Source organism: Oncorhynchus kisutch, linkage group LG28 (assembly GCF_002021735.2).
Source record: "Oncorhynchus kisutch isolate 150728-3 linkage group LG28, Okis_V2, whole genome shotgun sequence".
Taxonomy (NCBI): domain Eukaryota; kingdom Metazoa; phylum Chordata; class Actinopteri; order Salmoniformes; family Salmonidae; genus Oncorhynchus; species Oncorhynchus kisutch.
Genome location: NC_034201.2, coordinates 37,492,504 through 37,513,638, shown reverse-complemented (window position 1 = coordinate 37,513,638; position 21,135 = coordinate 37,492,504). Strand labels below are relative to the sequence as shown.

General features: G+C 45.8%; 1 protein-coding gene across 4 annotated transcripts in view; it reads left to right on the top strand.

The window, feature by feature from the left end:
* The window catches only part of LOC109873054 (protein Jade-1-like), a 228,137-nt gene that overhangs the window by 70,112 nt on the left and 136,890 nt on the right, over positions 1-21,135 (top strand). The window lies entirely within an intron of this gene.

The window sequence follows — 21,135 nt, the reverse complement described above, 5'->3', positions numbered from 1 at the left end:
TGTTGACATCTAGTGGAAGCCTTAGGGGAGTTCAACATAACCAAATATCCCATTGTATCTTACAATAGGGGCTGAGTTAAAAAACTACAAGCCTCATATTTCCCACTTCCTTGTTGGAGTTATGTTATACTCACAGACATCATTCAAACAGTTTTAGAAACTTCAGAGTGTTTTCTATCCAATACTCCAACTGGTCGGACGATCTGGCTCTCGGCCTTCCTCTTTCCCGTGGCCAGTTGGGGGATTGATCCTTTGGGATGAGGGCAAGTTCCAGGAGTGGGTTTGATCTGACCAGGTGACTGAACAGTCACAGTCGGGAAGGTTCTGACCAGGGAGTTCTGGATGTTGTCCCACCATGTGATGCCGTGTAGAAATCCAAACAACATGTGAGGTCCAGGGTGAGAGTCCATGACACAAACACACACACCTTTTACAGGTTTACTGGAAGTTATCACAGCTGGAGCATGTGTTCTAGGGATTAGGTCAGGTCAGCTGGAGCATGTGTTCTAGAGATTAGGTCAGGTCAGCTGGAGCATGTGTTCTAGAGATTAGGTCAGGTCAGCTGGAGCATGTGTTCTAGAGATTAGGTCAGGAGATTAGGTCAGGTCAGATGGAGCATGTGTTCTAGAGATTAGGTCAGGTCAGATGGAGCATGTGTTCTAGAGATTAGGTCAGGTCAGATGGAGCATGTGTTCTAGAGATTAGATTAGGTCAGGTCAGATGGAGCATGTGTTCTAGAGATTAGGTCAGGTCAGATGGAGCATGTGTTCTAGAGATTAGGTCAGGTCAGATGGAGCATGTGTTCTAGAGGTTAGGTCAGGTCAGCTGGAGCATGTGTTCCAGAGAATAGGTCAGGTCAGCTGGAGCATGTGTTCTAGAGATTAGGTCAGGTCAGATGGAGCATGTGTTCTAGAGATTAGGTCAGGTCAGATGGAGCATGTGTTCTAGAGATTAGGTCAGGTCAGATGGAGCATGTGTTCTAGAGATTAGGTCAGGTCAGCTGGAGCATGTGTTCTAGAGATTAGGTCAGGTCAGATGGAGCATGTGTTCTAGAGATTAGGTCAGGTCAGCTGGAGCATGTGTTCCAGAGATTAGGTCAGATCAGCTGGAGCATGTGTTCTAGAGATTAGGTCAGGTCAGCTGGAGCATGTGTTCTAGAGATTAGGTCAGGTCAGATGGAGCATGTGTTCTAGAGATTAGGTCAGGTCAGCTGGAGCATGTGTTCTAGAGATTAGGTCAGGTCAGCTGGAGCATGTGTTCTAGAGATTAGGTCAGGTCAGCTGGAGCATGTGTTCTAGAGATTAGGTCAGGTCAGCTGGAGCATGTGTTCTAGAGATTAGGTCAGGTCAGCTGCATTGTGAGAAAGAGTTAGTAGTGATCCAGAGATCACAGGATCAGAAGAGCTGCTGGGAACATGGAGATGTGGGTCGGGGTTCCTCTGACGAGGGAAACTACACAGACTGGGTTGTAGGGTAATTCCTCTCCTAGAGTGAGACTGTGACACCCACACATAGACACGGAGACAGACGGAGGGGCGGACAGAGGGACGGACACACAGGGAGTGAGGCAGGGTCACAGGCTAACAATATCAAACCTCACTGCTTTACTCTCCTACTGCTCATCATACAGGATACACCAGGCCTGGGATAGATAACATGCATATAGATACACCAGGCCTGGGATAGATAACATGCATATAGATATAGATACACCAGGGGCGGCAGGGTAGCCTAGTGGTTAGAGCGTTGGACTAGTTCAAGTCCAACGAGCTGACAAGGTACAAATCTGTCATTCTGCCCCTGAACAGGCAGTTAACCCACTGTTCCTAGGCCGTCATTGAAAATAAGAATTTGTTCTTAACAAATTAAAAAAATAGATAACATGTAAGATATAGATACACCTGGTCTGAATTTGAAAACAAACAGGATTTTGATAATCTCCTAAATCTACTAAGTGAAATACCACAATGTGCATCACAGCAGCAATATTTGTGACAAGAAAAGGTAAACCAGTGAAGAACAAACACCATACTAAATACAACCCATATTTATGCTTATTTATTTTCCCTTTTGTACTTTAACTGTTTGTACATTGTTACAACACTGTACAGTGGGGCAAAAAAGTATTTAGTCAGCCACCAATTGTGCAAGTTCTCCCACTTAAAAAGATGAAAGAGGCCTGTAATTTTCATCATCGGTACACTTCAACTATGACAGACAAAATGAGAAAAAAATCCAGAAAATCACATTGTAGGATGTTTAATGAATATATTTGCAAATTATGGTGGAAAATACTTTTTTGCCCCACTGTATATATACATAATATGACATTTGTAATGTCTTTATTCTTTTGGAACTTCTGTGAGTATAATGTTTACTGTTCATTTTTATTTTTTATTTCACTTCTGTATATTATCTACCTCACTTGCTTTGTCAATGTTAACATATGTTTCCCATGCCAATAAAGTCCCTTGAATTGAAATTGATTTAGAGAGAGAGATAGATATAGAGAGATAGATAAGGAGAGTAATAGGTGACTGTGGATATATGTACAAATTACCACGAGTTTGCCTTGATCGATTTGATTGATTTAGAATGTGTGGAGATGGAGTGATACATTTAAAGGTAGATGAGAAGGGAGTTGATTGCTCTAAGCGGGTAGAATGTTCAAGTTGGTTAGAAAGCTTTGTCCTCCCCCCATCTGTTCTCTCTGCTCCTACCTCAGGCTTAGACAGCTAGCTTTAAAATAATAATAATGACATCATCTTCCAAAAATTGTGGAAAAGTGAAACTGCAGGGCCTGTCTGGCTCAGCTAGCCTAGTGTTCTTTCTCTCTCTGGGCTTGCTGTCCTCCTCTTACCCTCTGCCTTGCGGTCTCTCTCGCTCTCTCGCTCTCGGTCTCTGTATCTCGGTCTCTGTCTGTCTGTACAAGCTTACTGTGCTACGGCGGTTTCAGCTAAATGCTTTATGGTTGCAGAGAAATACGGTGAGACTGCTGGGTCACTGTGTTTGTGCTCCTCTCTCCCCTTTCTCTTTTCATGGAAGATAACCAACACCGCACTACAGGGGGGGGGGGGGGGGGCAGTGCAAGTAATTAGCTGTTGCATAACAGTCTCATTTGGTAGACAGAGAATGACAAATTGGCACGGTCTCTTTATCCTCAGTCCCCCTTGAAGCACTGGGGACAGAAATAATGACATGTATGAGACTCTCTCCTTTTCTCCAAACAAGATAAGATGAGATGAGGCTTGACACCGCAGCATCAGGCATTTTTCTTTCTGTTTCGACTGTGGTGACAGGGAACTGGAAACCATCATACTTCGAAGACTTTGTCTTTGGTTTGGCCCGAGAGTGGAAGACTTCCTGACCACGTACATGGCTTAGGGACTGAGAGAGGAAGACTTTCTGACCACGTACATGGCTTAGGGACTGAGAGGGGAAGACTTCCTGACCATGTACATGGCTTAGGGACTGAGAGAGGAAGACTTCCTGACCATGTACATGGCTTAGGGACTGAGAGGGGAAGACTTCCTGACCACGTACATGGCTTAGGGACTGAGAGAGGAAGACTTCCTGACCATGTACATGGCTTAGGGACTGAGAGAGGAAGACTTCCTGACCATGTACATGGCTTAGGGACTGAGAGAGGAAGACTTCCTGACCATGTACATGGCTTAGGGACTGAGAGAGGAAGACTTCCTGACCATGTACATGGCTTAGGGACTGAGAGGGGAAGACTTCCTGACCATGTACATGGCTTAGGGACTGAGAGAGGAAGACTTCCTGACCATGTACATGGCTTAGGGACTGAGAGGGGAAGACTTCCTGACCATGTACATGGCTTAGGGACTGAGAGGGGAAGACTTCCTGACCATGTACATGGGTTAGGGACTGAGAGGGGAAGACTTCCTGACCATGTACATGGGTTAGGGACTGAGAGGGGAAGACTTCCTGACCATGTACATGGCTTAGGGACTGAGAGGGGAAGACTTCCTGACCACGTACATGGCTTAGGGACTGAGAGAGGAAGACTTCCTGACCATGTACATGGCTTAGGGACTGTGAGAAGAGAGGATAGTAAAACAGAAGCTGAGAGAGAGGCTGTTGGGCTTGGTGGACCGCAGGTGGGAGAAGGAAGTTTAGAGAGCAGAGCCTTGGCCCAGGAAACTAACAGTGGCTCTCCAGGGATTGGGAACAACCTCCGCCCAGTCCTAGAGGCTGTCCCAAATATCATCCTATTCCCTATAATGTACTACTTTTGACCAGGGCCCTGTTCAGAAGAAGTGCATTATATAGGCAATAGGGTGCCATTTGGCTGCATCCTCTCCCAGCAGACCAGGAAGTCACAGTACGCTACTTTATGTCCACTTCAACAACTGGGAACTCCCCAAACTCTTCCCATCCATTCAAGAGTCCTTCCATGAGGATTATTGACATAAAGCGGCCAGCTCCCAGCCAAGGATGAGTATGGGTCAAGGAGGTTTTAAGAACCCACTGTTCATTACCAGAATGACTGGTGCTGCTGTCTGGCTGCCTGTGCTGCCATGGGTTCAAGACTGACTGATTTGAGCTTGGCTTGCTGCTCTAGCTGACCTAACCGGGTTCAGCTTGGTAATGGTATCTCTGGCCGCAGCCAGCCTGCAGTCTGTCTAACCACGGTGACTCTGCCTGGGCCTGTGGTCTAGCGGTGTCTGCAGAGATCCAGAGCAGACCCAGATTCAAATACTATAAAACAATCTTGCAAATACTTTTGAGTGTTTGCTTTAGCCTGTGACAGATGGGTGGGGGTTGCACTTTTGGGACTATTCTATTGGTTCAATATGTGCCAGGAAGCACAGTCAAGCCCTGCTATAGTATTATGAATATTTTGAATAGTATCTGAACTGAGGTGTGGTCTCCAGTGCCCCAGAGCTGCAGTAAAGGCCAGGCTTGGTTAGAGTCCAGGCATACGGTATGGCTGTTATGCTCTCTCAGCAGTGTGGCTGGATGGAGGGGTGAAATCACTTACAGGCCCGGCTTCCCATTACTCTCTCCTGTTAACCATTTCACAGGGATGCCCTCTCCTTGCATTGTCTCATATATGCCTTGGTGAATTCTGGCCCAATCCCAAATCGACTCTTGCTCGTACTCCATATGCACAGAAAAGATTTTACGCAATATGGACAAAAATATGCTCAGGTTTGGATTCTGTGGTGAATTTTATATGAGCCGGTAACTCATCAGTGTGTTAGTAGAGCTCCCCGTAGTGGCACATCAGCTCTGTGAGTTGAAGACTTGTTAGTTAAACATGAGATGAAATCCATGCAAGCTGTGCTTGGAATAAGTACATGGATCACTGGAAGTCATTTGTATTCTACCCTAAAGCACAACAGCGATTGTGTGTGTAAGCTGTCCCCAGGGCTGAGCGTGTGTGTGTGTGTGTGGGAGGGGGGGGTGCGCTTCTGCGTGTTTTACAGTAGGAATCCCTTGGCCAGTATGTGTGTGTGTGGGGGGGGGGAGAATGTATGTATGTATGTATGTGTATGTGTGTGTGTGTGTGGGTTTACAGTAGGAATCCTTGGGCGGTATGTGGTTGTGTGTTAGTTCTCCCCTGGATATGGGATGTTTGCCTGAGTGGAATTGCGTGTGAGCGTATATAAGGGTTGGACAGTAACTAGATGTTCATACTGTTTCTGCATCATACCGGGGTGTTACAGTATTACCGCTGTAACCAACAAGTTTGATCTTGACATCTAGCCACTTAGCAAGCCACTTAGCAAACCAAATACATGACTGGAGCCCTGACCTGAATATGAGTTATTTATTTTTGATTTCTTATAGTTATACTTAACTTATAGTAATAAGCAGGGGTATTTTGAAATACCTTGGTATACAGTATAAACGGTATATTGCCCAAGCTTAGTGTTTGTGTGTGTGTTAGTTCTCCACTGGGTAGTGAAGCTGGGTATCTTTCCACTGGAATAGAGTTCTCCCACCCTACAGACACACACACCCACTCTATCCATCAGTGCTGATGGTTGGACCCGTGTGGCAGATCAAAGCTGTGTGTCATGCATTGTGAGCTGAGCAACATCTGGGCCACCTGAAGGTTCCTAACCAACCCCCATCTGCCTGCTCTCTGTTGTGTGTGTGTGTGTGTGTGTGTGTGTGTGTGTGTGTGTGTGTGTGTGTGTGTGTGTGTGTGTGTGTGCGTGTGTGTGTGTGTCTACATGTACAGTAGCAGTCAAACATTTGGACACACCTACTCATTCAAAGGCTTTTTCTTTATTTTTACTATTTTCTACATTGTAGAATAATAGTGAAGACATCAACACTATGAAATAACACATATGGAATCATGTAGTAACCAAAAAAGTGTTAAAACAAATAAAAATACATTTTATATTTGTGATTATTCAAAGGAGCCACCCTTTGTCTTGATGACAGCTTTGCACACTCTTGTGCTGAGCACATGTTTGCTGCTGTCCTGTTAAAAAACAAATGATAGTTCCAATAAGCGCAAAACAACATGGGATGGCATATTGCTGCAGAATGCTGTGGTAGCCATGCTGGTTAAGTGTGCCTTCAATTCTAAATAAATCACAGACAGTGTCACTGGCAAAGCACCATCACACCTCCTCCTCCATGCTTCACGGTGGGAACCACACATGCGCAGATGATCCGTTCATCTACTCCGCGTCTCACAAAGACACAGCAGTTGTAACCAAAAATCTCAAATTTGGACTCATCAGACTAAAGGACAGATGTCCACTGGTCTAATGTCAATTGGTTGTGTTTCTTTGCCCAAGCAAGTCTCTTCTTCTTCTTCTACTTCTTATTATTGGTGTCTATTAGTAGTGGTTTCTTTGCAGCAATTTGACCATGAGGGCCTGATTCATTCAGTCTCCTCTGAACAGTTGATGTTGAGATGTGTCTATTACTTGAACTCTGTGAAGCATTTATTTGGGCTGCAATTTCTGAGGCTGGGAACTCTAATGAACTGATCCTCTGCAGCAGAGGTAACTCTGGGTATTCCATTCCTGTGGTGGTCCTCATGAGAGCCAGGTACAACCCTAAATCTGTAAACATGGCCACCCTCATAGACATTATCTTGACCAACTTGCCCTCCAAATACACCTCTGCTGTTTTCAATCAGGATCTCAGCGATCACTGCCTCATTGCTTGTATCCGCTATGGGTCCGTGGTCACACGACCACCCCTCATCACTGTCAAATGCTCCCTTAAACACTTCTGCGAGCAGGCCTTTCTAATCGACCTGGCCCGGGTATCTTGGAAGGATATTGACCTCATCCCGTCAGTCGAGGATGCCTGGTCATTCTTTAAAAGTAATTTCCTCACCATCTTAGATAAGCATGCCCCGTTCAAAAAATGCAGAACTAAGAACAGATATAGCGCTTGGTTCACTCCAGACCTGACTGCCCTTGACCAGCACAAAAACATCCTGTGGCAGACTGCAATAGCATTGAATAGTCCCCGCGATATGCAACTGTCCAGGGAGGTCAGGAACCAATACACGCAGTCAGTCAGGAAAGCAAAGGCTAGCTTTTTCAAGCAGAAATTCGCCTCCTGTAGCTTTAACTCCAAAACATTTTGGGACACTGTAAAGTCCAGGGAGAACAAGAGCACCTCCTCCCAGCTGCCCACTGCACTGAGGCTAGGTAACACGGTCACCACCGATAAATCCATGATAATCGAAAATTTCAACAAGCATTTCTCAACGGCTGGCCATGTCTTCCTCCTGGCTACTCCAACCCCTGCCAACAGCTCTGCTCTCCCCGCAGCTACTCGCCCAAGCCTCCCCAGCTTCTCCTTCACCCAAATCCAGACAGTAGATGTTCTGAAAGAGCTGCAAAACCTGGACCCGTACAAATCAGCTGGGCTAGACAATCTGCACCCTCTCTTTCTAAAACTATCCGCCGCCATTGTTGCAACCCCTATTACCAGCCTGTTCAACCTCTCTTTCGTATCGTCCGAGATCCCTAAAGATTGGAAAGCTGCCGTGGTCATCCCCCTCTTCAAAGGGAATGACACCCTAGACCCAAAATGTTACAGACCTATATCCATCCTGCCCAGCCTATTTAAAGTCTTCGAAAGCCAAGTTAATAAATGGATCACTGACCATTTCGAATCCCACCGTACCTTCTCCCCTGTGCAATCCGGTTTCCGAGCCGGTCACAGGTGCACCCAGTTACGCTCAAGGTACTAAACGATATCATAACCACCATCGATAAAAGACAGTACTGTGCAGCCGTCTTCATCGACCTGGCCAAGGCTTTCGACTCTGTTAATCACCGTATTCTTATCGGCAGACTCAATAGCCTTCGTTCTTCTAATGACTGCCTCGCCTGGTTCACCAACTACTTTGCAGACAGTGTTCAGTGTGTCAAATTGGAGGGCATGTTGTCCGGACCTCTGGCAGTCTCTTTGGGGGTACCACAGGGTTCAATTCTCAGGCCGACTCTTTTCTCTAATTATATCAATGATGTCGCTCTTGCTGCTGGCGATTCCCTGATCCACCTCTATGCAGACGACACCATTCTGTATACTTCTGGCCCTTCCTTGGACACTGTGATAACCAACCTCCAAACGAGCTTCAATGCCATACAACACTCCTTCCGTGGCCTTCAACTGCCCTTAAACGCTAGTAAAACCAAATGCATGCTTTTCAACTGTTCGCTGCCCACACCCGTCCCCCCCCCCCCCCCCCGACTAGCATCACCACCCTGGACGGTTCCGACCTAGAATACAGTGGGGCAAAAAAGTATTTAGTCAGCCACCAATTGTGCAAGTTCTCCCACTTAAAAAGATGAGAGAGGCCTGTAATTTTCATCATAGGTACACTTCAACCATGACATACAAAATGAGAAAAAAAATCCAGAAAATCACATTGTAGGATATTTTATTAATTTATTTGCAAATTATGGTGGAAAATAAGTATTTGGTCACCTACAAACAAGCAAGATTTCTGGCTCTCACAGACCTGTAACTTCTTCTTTAAGAGGCTCCTCTGTCCTCCACTCGTTACCTGTATTAATGGCACGTGTTTGAACTTGTTATCAGTATAAAAGACACCTGTCAACAACCTCAAACAGTCACACTTCAAACTCCACTATGGCCAAGACCAAAGAGCTGTCAAAGGACACCAGAAACAAAATTGTAGACCTGCACCAGGCTGGGAAGACTGAATCTGCAATAGGTAAGCAGCTTGGTTTGAAGAAATCAACTGTGGTAGCAATTATTAGGAAATGGAAGACATACAAGACCACTGCTAATCTCCCTCGATCTGGGGCTCGACGCAAGATCTCACCCCGTGGGGTCAAAATGATCACACGAACGGGGAGCAAAAATCCCAGAACCACACAGGGGGACCTAGTGAATGACATGCAGAGAGTTGGGACCAAAGTAACAAACACCTACCATCAGTAACACACTACGCCGCCAGGGACTCAAATCCTGCAGTGCCAGACGTGTCCCCCTGCTTGAGCCAGTACATGTCCAGGCCTGTCTGAAGTTTGCTAGAGAGCATTTGGATTATCCAGAAGAAGATTGGGAGAATGTCATATGGTCAGATGAAACGAAAATATAACTTTTTGGTAAAAACTCAACTCGTTGTGTTTGGAGGACAAAGAATGCTGAGTTGCATCCAAAGAACACCATACCTACTGTGAAGCATGGGGGTGGAAACATCATGCTTTGGGGCTGTTTTTCTGCAAAGGGACCAGGACGACTGATCCGTGTAAAGGAAAGAATAAATGGGGCCATGTATCGTGAGATTTTGAGTGAAAATCTCATTCCATCAGCAAGGGCATTGAAGAGGAAACGTGGCTGGGTCTTTCAGCTTGACAATGATCCCAAACACACCGCCCGGACAACGAAGGAGTGGCTTCGTAAGAAGCATTTCAAGGTCCTGTAGTGGCCTAGCCAGTCTCCAGATCTCAACCCCATAGAAAATCTTTGGAGGGAGTTGAATGTCCGTGTTGCCCAGCAACAGCCCCAAAACATCACTGCTCTAGAGGAGATCTGCATGGAGGAATGGGCCAAAATACCAGCAACAGTGTGTGAAAACCTTGTGAAGACTTACAGAAAATGTTTGACCTCTGTCATTGCCAACAAAGGGTATATAACAGCGTATTGAGAAACTTTTGTTATTGACCAAATACTTATTTTCCACCATAATTTGCAAATAAATTCATAAAAAATCCTACAGTGTGATTTTCTGGATTTTTCTTCTTCTCATTTTGTCTGTCATAGTTGAAGTGTACGAATGATGAAAATTACAGGCCTCTCATCTTTTTAAGTGGGAGAACTTGCACAATTGGTGGCTGACTAAATACATTTTTGCCCCACTGTATGTGGACAACTATAAATACCTAGGTGTCTGGCTAGACTGTAAACTTTACTTCCAGACTCATATTAAACATCTCTAATCCAAAATCAAATCTAGAATCGGCTTTCTATTTCACAACAAAGCATCCTTCACTCATGCTGCCAAACTTACCCTAGTAAAACTGACTATCCTACCGATCCTCAACTTCGGCAATGTCATCTACAAAATAGATTCCAATACTCTACTCAGCAAACTGGATGCAGTCTATCACAGTGCCATCTGTTTTGTTACCAAAGCCCCTTATACCACCCACCACTGCGACCTGTATGCTCTAGTCGGCTGGCCCTCGCTACATATTCGTCGCCAGACCCACTGGCTCCAGGTCATCTATAAGTCTATGCTAGGTAAAGCTCCGCCTTATCTCATTTCACTGGTCACGATAACAACATCCACCTGTAGCACATGTTCCAGCAGGTACAGTGGGGAGAACAAGTATTTAATACACTACCGATTTTGCAGTTTTTCCTACTTACAAAGCATGTAGAGGTCTGTAATTTTTATCATAGGTACACTTCAACTGTGAGAGACGTAATCTAAAACAAAAATCCAGAAAATCACATTGTATAATTTAAAAGTAATTAATTAGCATTTTTATTGCATGACATAAGTATTTGATCACCTACCAACCAGTAAGAATTCCGGCTCTCACAGACCTGTTAGTTTTTCTTTAAGAAGCCCTCCTGTTCTCCACTCATTACCTGTATTAGCTGCACCTGTTTGAACTCGTTACCCGTGTAAAAGACACCTGTCCATCCACTCAATCAAACAGACTCCAACCTCTCCACAATGGCCAAGACCAGGTAGCTGTGTAAGGACATCAGGGATAAAATTGTAGACCTGCATAAGGCTGGGATGGGCTACAGGACAATAGGCAAGCAGCTTGGTGAGAAGGCAACAACTGTTGGCACAATTATTAGAAAATGGATGAAGTTCAAGATGATGGTCAATCACCCTCGGTCTGGGCTCCATGCAAGATCTCACCTCGTGGGGCATCAATGATCTTGAGGAAGGTGAGGGATCAGCCCAGAACTACATGGCAGGACCTGGTCAATGACCTGAAGAGAGCTGGGACCACAGTCTCAAAGAAAACCATTAGTAACACACTACACCGTCATGGATTAAAATCCTGCAGCGCACGCAAGGTCCCTCTGCTCAAGCCAGCGCATGTCCAGGCCCGTCTGAAGTTTGCCAATGACCATCTGGATGATCCAGAGGAGGAATGGGAGAAGGTAATGCGGTCCTCCGTGTTTGGAGGAAGAAGAAGGATGAGTACAACCCCAAGAACACCATCCCAACCGTGAAGCATGGATTTCTGCAAAGGAGACAGGACGACTTCACCGTGTTGACGGAAGGATGGATGGGGCCATGTATCGCGAGATCTTGGCCAACAACCTCCTTCCTTCCATATGAGCATTGAATATGGGTCATGGCTGGGTCTTCCAGCATGACAACGACCCAAAACACACAGCCAGGACAACTAAGGAGTGGCTCCTTAAGAAGCATCTCAAGGTCCTGGAGTGGCCTAGCCAGTCTCCAGACCTGAACCCAATAGAAAATCTTTGGAGGAAGCTGAAACGTATGATCTCTGTCATTGCAGACAAAGGTTTCTGTACCAAATATTAAGTTCTGCTTTTCTGATGTATCAAATACTTATGTCATGCAATAAAATGCTGATTAATTACTTAAAAATCATACAATGTGATTTTCTGGAATTTTTTTGATTCCGTCTCTCACAGTTGAAGTGTACCTATGATAAAAATTACAGACCTCTACATGCTTTGTAAGTAGGACAACCTGCAAAATCGGCAGTGTATCAAATACTTGTTCTCCCCACTGTATATCTCACTGATCATCCCCAAAGCCAACACCTCATTTGGCCGCCTTTTCTTACAGTTCTCTGCTGCCAGTGACTAGAACGAATTGCAAAAATTGCTGAAGTTGGAGACTTTTTTTTCCCTCACCAAATTTAAACATCAACTATCTGAGTAGCTAACCGATCGCTGCAGCTGTACATAGTCCATCTGTAAATAGCCCACCCAATCTATCTACCTCATCCCCATACTGTTTTTATTTGATTTACTTTTCTGCTCTTTTGCACACCAGTATATCTACTTGCACATCATCATCTGCTCATTTATCTCTCCAGTGTTAATCTGCTAAATTGTAATTATTCGCTCCTATGGCCTATTTATTTCCTACCTCCTCATGCCTTTTGCACACACTGTATATAGACTTTCTTTTTTCTACTGTGTCATTGATTTGTTCATTGTGTTATTGGCTTGTTTATTGTTTACTCCATGTGTAACTCTGTGTTGTCTGTTCACACTGCTTTGCTTTATCTTGGCCAGGTCGCAGTTGCAAATGAGAACTTGTTCTCAACGAGCCTACCTGGTTAAATAAATGTTTCCTCCTCAATTTCGTCGTATCCAATTGGTAGTTGTCTCATCGCTGTGACTCCCATTCGGACTCGGGGGAGGCTAAGGTCGAGAGCCGTGCGTCCTCTGAAACACAACCCAACCAATCCGCACTGCTTCTTGACACAATGCACACTTAACCAGGAAGCCAGCCGCACTGCGCCCAGCCCGCCACAGGAGTCGTTTGTGCGCAATGGGACAAGGACATCCCTGCCGGCCAAATCCTCCTCTAACCCGGACAACGTTGGGCCAATTGTGCGCCCCATGGATCTCCCGGTCGCGGCCGGCTCTGACAGAGCCTGGACTCGAACCCAAAATCTCTAGTGGCACGGCGATGCAGTGCCGCAGACCACTGCGCCACTCGGGAGGCCCTAGAGCCAGTTTCATCATAGCTCTTTATGGTTATTGAAATTTTTTACAATGCAGAAAATGATGGACTGTCGTTTCTCTTTGCTTATTTGAGCCGTTCTTGCCATAATATGGACTTGGTCTTTTACCAAATAGTGCGATCTTCTGTGTACCACCCCTACCTTGTCGCAACACAACTGATTGGCTCAAACGCATTAAGAAGGATTTGAAATTCCACATATTAACTTTTAACAAGGCACACCTGTTAATTGAAATGCTTTCAAGGTGACTACACCATGAAACTGATTGAGAGAATTCCAAGAGTGTGCAAAGCTTTCATCAATCTACATCAAATATATTTGGATTTGTTTAACGCTTTTTTGCTTACTACATCAAATCAAATCCAATTTTATTGGTCACATACATATGGTTAGCAGATGTTATTTTGAGTGTAGTGAAATGCTTGTGCTTCTAGTAACGAACAGTGTAGCAGTATCAACAAACAATCTAACAATTCCACAACAACTACCTAATACACACATCTAAGTAAAGGAATGGATATATATATATATATATCCATTCCTTTACTTCCTTTACTTAGATGTGTGTAACTATATACATATATGGGCCATGACCGAGCGGCATAGACGAGATGCAATAGATGGTATAAAATACAGTATATGTGAGTAGTGCAAGATATGCAAACATTATTATTAAAGTGGCTTTAATAAAGTGACTAGTGATCCATTTGTTAGAGTGGCCAATGATTTCAAGTCTGTATGTAGGCAGCAGTTTCTCTGTGTTAGTGATGGCTGTTTAACAGTCTCATGGCCTTGAGATGAAGCTATTGTTCAGTCTCTCGGTTCCTTGAATGAGTAGGTGTGTCCAAACTTTTGACTGGTACTGTGTCACATTTTGTGTACCCTGCCACCTCACCCATAAAGAGTGCTTTAGGAGGGAAGCTCTAGTTGATCATCTCACGTGAAACACCAGGCAGCCCTGCTCCTATCACTTCCCCTGCTGCCCTGTGGTACACATGTCTCTGTGGTTTGGTGAGGGAGGGAGCCCTCCTTGGATAGCTGTGGCCACTCAGGACTTTGCAGGTGGCAGCAGGGCCCTCAAAGGATGCATCCCAAATGGCAACCTATTTTCTAGTGGTCAAAAGTAGTACACAAAAAGGGGATAGGGTACATTTGGGAAAGGACCTCTGCTGTGTTCCGCCTGGGTGAGTGACTCATCCTCACTCACTCATCAGGGACCAGGCCTGTAGATCCCCTCTCACTCACGTGCTCTCTTACTTCACTTCCTCATCCTGCTAAACACAGCTTGCAACGGGAAACCATTCTCTTTTAATGACCTCATCGGGGACGCCGAAGCACCCTTGCTAGTCACTTAAGCCTTCCTGCTTTAAGGAGCGTAAACATGGTTTACTTGGGTTGTGTTACCCAGCGGACTTCAATCTCTCAGCCGCCCCAAAAACTATCACGCACTGCTCTCCAGTCTTTCGATCAGCCTTTCCTCCTCCTCCCTTTCCCCTCTACTCCTCCATCCTTCATTTTCCACTCCTCTTCCACTTGAGGTTTGGTGTTATTTTTTTAAAATGGATTTTTAATTATATTTTTAAGTTGGCGTAGTCTCATGTTTTTAATGATATTTTTAAGTTGGCGTAGTCATGTTTTTTAATGGATTTTTAATGATATTTTTAAGTTGGCGTAGTCTCATGTTTAATGGATTTTTAATTATATTTTTAAGTTGGCGTAGTCATTTTTAATGGATTTTTAATTCTATTTTTAAGTTGGCGTAGTCATGTTTTTTAATGGATTTTTAATTCTATTTTTAAGTTGGCGTAGTCATGTTTTTTAATGGATTTTTAATTCTATTTTTAAGTTGGTGTAGTCATGTTTTTTAATGGATTTTTAATTATATTTTTAAGTTGGCGTAGTCTCATGTTTTTTCTTCTTCCTGTTGGTGGCTGTTCTGTTCTTTTGCATTGTCCGCTGCTTTGTTATGGATGACCTCATTCGGAGCGCACGCCCGCCTGCCTCTCGCTGTGTTTTCAGAGAGTGGGATGACAGAGAAGGCATGAGGGAGTGGGTAAATAAACACCTTTATTCTCAGAGAAATGAGGCGAAGAAGTGGAGTGGCATGACTGCACCACAGACCAGACTAAATGAGTGCCACACAGGACCCAGCCAGTCCAGACCAGACTAAATGAGGGCAACAAAGTACCCAGCCAGTCCAGACCAGACTAAATGAGTGCCACACAGGACCCAGCCAGTCCAGACCAGACTAAATGAGTGCCACACAGGACCCAGCCAGTCCAGACCAGACTAAATGAGGGCAACAAAGTACCCAGCCAGTCCAGACCAGACTAAATGAGTGCCACACAGGACCCAGCCAGTACAGACCAGACTAAATGAGTGCCACACAGGACCCAGCCAGTCCAGACCAGACTAAATGAGTGCCACAAAAGTACCCAGCCAGTCCAGACCAGACTAAATGAGGGCCACACAGGACCCAGCCAGTCCAGACCAGACTAAATGAGGGCAACAAAGGACCCAGCCAGTCCAGACCAGACTAAATGAGGGCAACAAAGGACCCAGCCAGTCCAGACCAGACTAAATGAGGGGAACAAAGGACCCAGGCAGTCCAGACCAGACTAAATGAGGGCAACAAAGGACCCAGCCAGTCCAGACCAGACTAAATGAGTGCCACACAGGACCCAGCCAGTCCAGACCAGACTAAATGAGTGCCACACAGGACCCAGCCAGTCCAGACCAGACTAAATGAGTGCCACACATGACCCAGCCAGTCCAGACCAGACTAAATAAGTGCCACACAGGACCCAGCCAGTCCAGACCAGACTAAATGAGGGCAACAAAGTACCCAGCCAGTCCAGACCAGACTAAATGAGTGCCACACAGGACCCAGCCAGTCCAGACCAGACTAAATGAGTGCCACACAGGACCCAGCCAGTCCAGACCAGACTAAATGAGTGCCACACATGACCCAGCCAGTCCAGACCAGACTAAATGAGGGCAACAAAAGTACCCAGCCAGTCCAGACCAGACTAAATGAGTGCCACACAGGACCCAGCCAGTCCAGACCAGACTAAATGAGGGCAACAAAGGACCCAGCCAGTCCAGACCAGACTAAATGAGTGCCACACAGGACCCAGCCAGTCCAGACCAGACTAAATGAGTGCCACACAGGACCCAGCCAGTCCAGACCAGACTAAATGAGTGCCACACAGGACCCAGCCAGTCCAGACCAGACTAAATGAGTGCCACACAGGACCCAGCCAGTCCAGACCAGACTAAATGAGGGGAACAAAGGACCCAGCCAGTCCAGACCAGGCTAAATGAGTGCCACACAGGACCCAGCCAGTCCAGACCAGACTAAATGAGTGCCACACAGGACCCAGCCAGTCCAGACCAGACTAAATGAGGGGAACAAAGGACCCAGCCAGTCCAGACCAGGCTAAATGAGGGCAACAAAGGACCCAGCCATTCCAGACCAGACTAAATGAGGGCAACAAAGGACCCAGCCATTCCAGACCAGACTAAATGAGGGCAACAAAGGACCCAGCCAGTCCAGACCAGACTAAATGAGGGCAACAAAGGACCCAGCCAGTCCAGACCAGACTAAATGAGGGCAACAAAGGACCCAGCCAGTCCAGACCAGACTAAATGAGGGCAACAAAGGACCCAGCAGCTTTCCTTGGGTTGTTGCATCTCTATAGACTGAAAGTGGCTTCATTTCCTCGTCCTTGTCTTTTCACCTGCATTGACTATTCAGCTTCATAGATTACTATTCTGAATTGTGACTTATCAGCTTCAATATGCAATGTAAACATCGGTCAAACAAAGTTATTCATGAGCTTTTCATGTGGGGTGGGCTGGCTGACTGGATGCTGGTGGGCTGGCTGCCTGGAAGTGTCTCAGACAGGGAGAGGAATGCAGAGGGCTGTGCCACAGCTGCATAGGAAGAGGGTAGGGTGTGCAGGAACCAAAAACGCATACCAAGCAACGCGATGACGCTGCATGTGTGTTAGATGTGTACTTACTGTGCCCCATTATTAGTGGGGTATTTAAAACGTCTGACTGTGACTGAACCCCAGGCAGCCCGTTAGACAAGAGGCTGATGGAGAAAGCAGAGAGGGGAGAGCGAGGGGGGCAGACCTTATGCTGCTAATATTGTACTTTACTGTATCATTAGTCTGCTAAACTAAACAAACCAGTTGAATGGAGATCATTGATGAGGCATTTGGAAATGAGGCGGGTCAGATGACTCTGTTAGGTCTGTGGTTACCTGCTAGCCTGCTGCGCTGCTTCTGACCGCTGTCTGTCAGCTTTACACAGTCGAGAGGGGAAGTTGAGCATGGGACGGAGCACATTTTGTGTGTGATGTGTGTGTGTGTGTGTGTGTGTGTGTGTGTGTGTGTGTGTGTGTGTGTGTGTGTGTGTGTGTGTGTGATGGGTGTGTAAGACTGCAGGAAGTTTGTCCATTAGCTCCTGTTTCTGGGTGATACCAGGATGAGGCAGCGGTCTGTCTGTGTGTGTCAAGATTTCTGTTCGCCAACTAAAAAAAGAAAAGCGCTAAAAAAACGTAATGCTTGTCGGTCTGTAGGTTAATTGGCATGTGTGTATTTTCATTAGTCATCATGTATCTTATTTGTCCAACACAACTATCACCAGCATACAGAGCCTACTAGCTGACTAGTGGGCAGGTAGCTGACTAGTGGTGGCTATTCAGCAGCCTGATGGTCTGAGGGTAGAAACTATTGGTCCGTTTTTCAGTTTTTGCCAGGATGCTCCTTTACTGCCTGTGTCTGAGTGATTGAAGTGGGGAGAACAGGGCATGTCTTGGGTGGCTGGGGTCCCTGACTATCTTCTTGGCCTTCCTGTGACACCCGGTGTTATAGTTGTTCTGTAGGGCAGGCAGTGTGCACCCAATGGTGCGTTCGTCTGCAGGTATCACCCTCTGAAGAGCCTTGCGTCCGCGGCGGTAGAGTTGCTGAACCAGGCTGTGATGCAGCCCGACAGTATGCTTTCCATGGTGCTCCTGTAGAACACTGTGAGGGCCCTCGGGGACAGGTGGAATTTCTTCAGGATCCTGAGGTTGAAGAGTTACTGTCGTTCCTTCTTCACTACGGTGTCCGTGTGGTTAGACCATTTAAGCTTCTCTGCAATGTGTATGCAGAGGAATTTGAAGTTATTGACAGTCTCCACGGCGGCCCCATTGATTTTTATTTATTTTTATTTCACCTTTATTTAACCAGGTAGGCAAGTTGAGAACAAGTTCTCATTTACAATTGCGATCTGGCCAAGATAAAGCAAAGCAGTTCGACACATACAACGACACAGAGTTACACATGGAGTAAAACAAACATACAGTCAATAATACAATATAAACAAGTATATATACGAAGTGAACAAATGAGGTGAGATAAGGGAGGTAAAGGCAAAAAAAGGCCATGGTGGCAAAGTAAATACAATATAGCAAGTAAAACACTGGAATGGTAGATTTGCAGTGGAAGAATGTGCAAAGTAGAAATAAAAATAATGGGGTGCAAAGGAGCAAAATAAATAAATAAATCAATTAAATACAGTAGGGAAAGAGGTAGTTGTTTGGGCTAAATTATAGGTGGCTATGTACAGGTGCAGTAATATGTGAGCTGCTCTGACAGTTGGTGCTTAAAGCTAGTGAGGGAGATTAGTGTTTCCAGTTTCAGAGATTTTTGTAGTTCGTTCCAGTCATTGGCAGCAGAGAACTGGAAGGAGAGGCGGCCAAAGAAAGAATTGGTTTTGGGGGTGACTAGAGAGATATACCTGCTGGAGCGTGTGCTACAGGTGGGAGATGCTATGCTGACCAGCGAGCTGAGATAAGGGGGGACTTTACCTAGCAGGGTCTTGTAGATGACATGGAGCCAGTGGGTTTGGCGACGAGTATGAAGCGAGGGCCAGCCAACGAGAGGGTACAGGTCTCAATGGTGGGTAGCATATGGGGCTTTGGTGACAAAACGGATTGCACTGTGATAGACTGCATCCAATTTGTTGAGTAGGGTATTGGAGGCTATTTTGTAAATGACATCGCCGAAATCGAGGATTGGTAGGATGGTCAGTTTTACAAGGGTATGTTTGGCAGCATGAGTGAAGGATGCTTTGTTGCGAAATAGGAAGCCAATTCTAGATTTAACTTTGGATTGGAGATGTTTGATATGGGTCTGGAAGGAGAGTTTACAGTCTAACCAGACACCTAAGTATTTGTAGTTGTCCACGTATTCTAAGTCAGAGCCGTCCAGAGTAGTGATGTTGGACAGGCGGGCAGGTGCTGGTAGCGATCGGTTGAAGAGCATGCATTTAGTCTTACTTGTATTTAAGAGCCATTGGAGGCCACGGAAGGAGAGTTGTATGGCATTGAAGCGTGCCTGGAGGGTTGTTAACACAGTGTCCAAAGAAGGGCCAGAAGTATACAGAATGGTGTCGTCTGCATAGAGGTGGATCAGAGACTCACCAGCAGCAAGAGCGACATCATTGATGTATACAGAGAAGAGAGTCGGTCCAAGAATTGAACCCTGTGGCACCCCCATAGACTGCCAGAGGTCCGGACAGCAGACCCTCCGATTTGACACACTGAACTCTATCAGAGAAGTAGTTGGTGAACCAGGCGAGGCAATCATTTGAGAAACCAAGGCTGTCGAGTCTGCCGATGAGGATATGGTGATTGACAGAGTCGAAAGCCTTGGCCAGATCAATGAATACGGCTGCACAGTAATGTTTCTTATCGATGGCGGTTAAGATATCGTTTAGGACCTTGAGCGTGGCTGAGGTGCACCCATGACCAGCTCTGAAACCAGATTGCATATCAGAGAAGGTATGGTGAGATTCGAAATGTTCGGTAATCTGTTTGTTGACTTGGCTTTCGAAGACCTTAGAAAGGCATGGTAGGATAGATATAGGTCTGTAGCAGTTTGGGTCAAGAGTGTCCCCCCTTTGAAAACGGGGATGACCACAGCTGCTTTCCAATCTTTGAGAATCTCAGACGACACGAAAGAGAGGTTGAACAGGCTAGTAATAGGGGTGGCAACAATTTCGGGAGAGAAATTTTAGAAAGAAAGGGTCCAGATTGTCTAGCCCGGCTGATTTGTAGGGGTCCAGATTTTGCAGCTCTTTCAGAACATCAGCTGAACGGATTTGGGAGAAGGAGAAATGGGGAAGGCTTGGGCGAGTTGCTGTGGGGGGTGCAGTGCTGTTGACCGGGGTAGGAGTAGCCAGGTGGAAAGCATGGCTAGCCGTAGAAAAATGCTTATTGAAATTCTCAATTATGGTGGATTTATCAGTGGTGACAGTGTTTCCTATCTTCAGTGCAGTGGGCAGCTGGGAGGAGGTGTTCTTATTCTCCATGGGCTTTACAGTGTCCCAGAACTTTTTTGAGTTAGTGTTGCAGGAAGCAAATTTCTGCTTGAAAAAGCTAGCCGTGGCTTTTCTAACTGCTTGTGTATAATGGTTTCTAGCTTCCCTGAACAGCTGCAAATCACGGGGGCTGTTCGATGCTAATGCAGAACGCCATAGGATGTTTTTGTGTTGGTTAAGGGCAGTCAGGTCTGGGGAGAACCAAGGGCTTGATGAGGAAGGGGGCGTGTCCAGCCTGGGTTCTCCTGAAGTCAACAATCAGCTTCTTTTGTCTCACTAACGTTGAGGGAGAGGTTGTTTACCTGGCACCACACTGTCAGTGCCTACCTCCTCCCTGTAGGCTGTCTCTGCATTGTTGGTGATCAGGCCTACTTCTGTCATGTCGTCAGCGGACTTGATGATGGTCTTGGAACTACAGTTGAAGTTGGAAGTTTACATACACTTAGGTTGGAGTCATTAAAACTTGTTTTTAAACCACTCCACAAATGTCTTGTAAACAAACTTTTGTTTTGGCAAGTCGGTTAGGACATCTACTTTGTGCATGACACAAGCCATTTTTCCAACAATTGTTT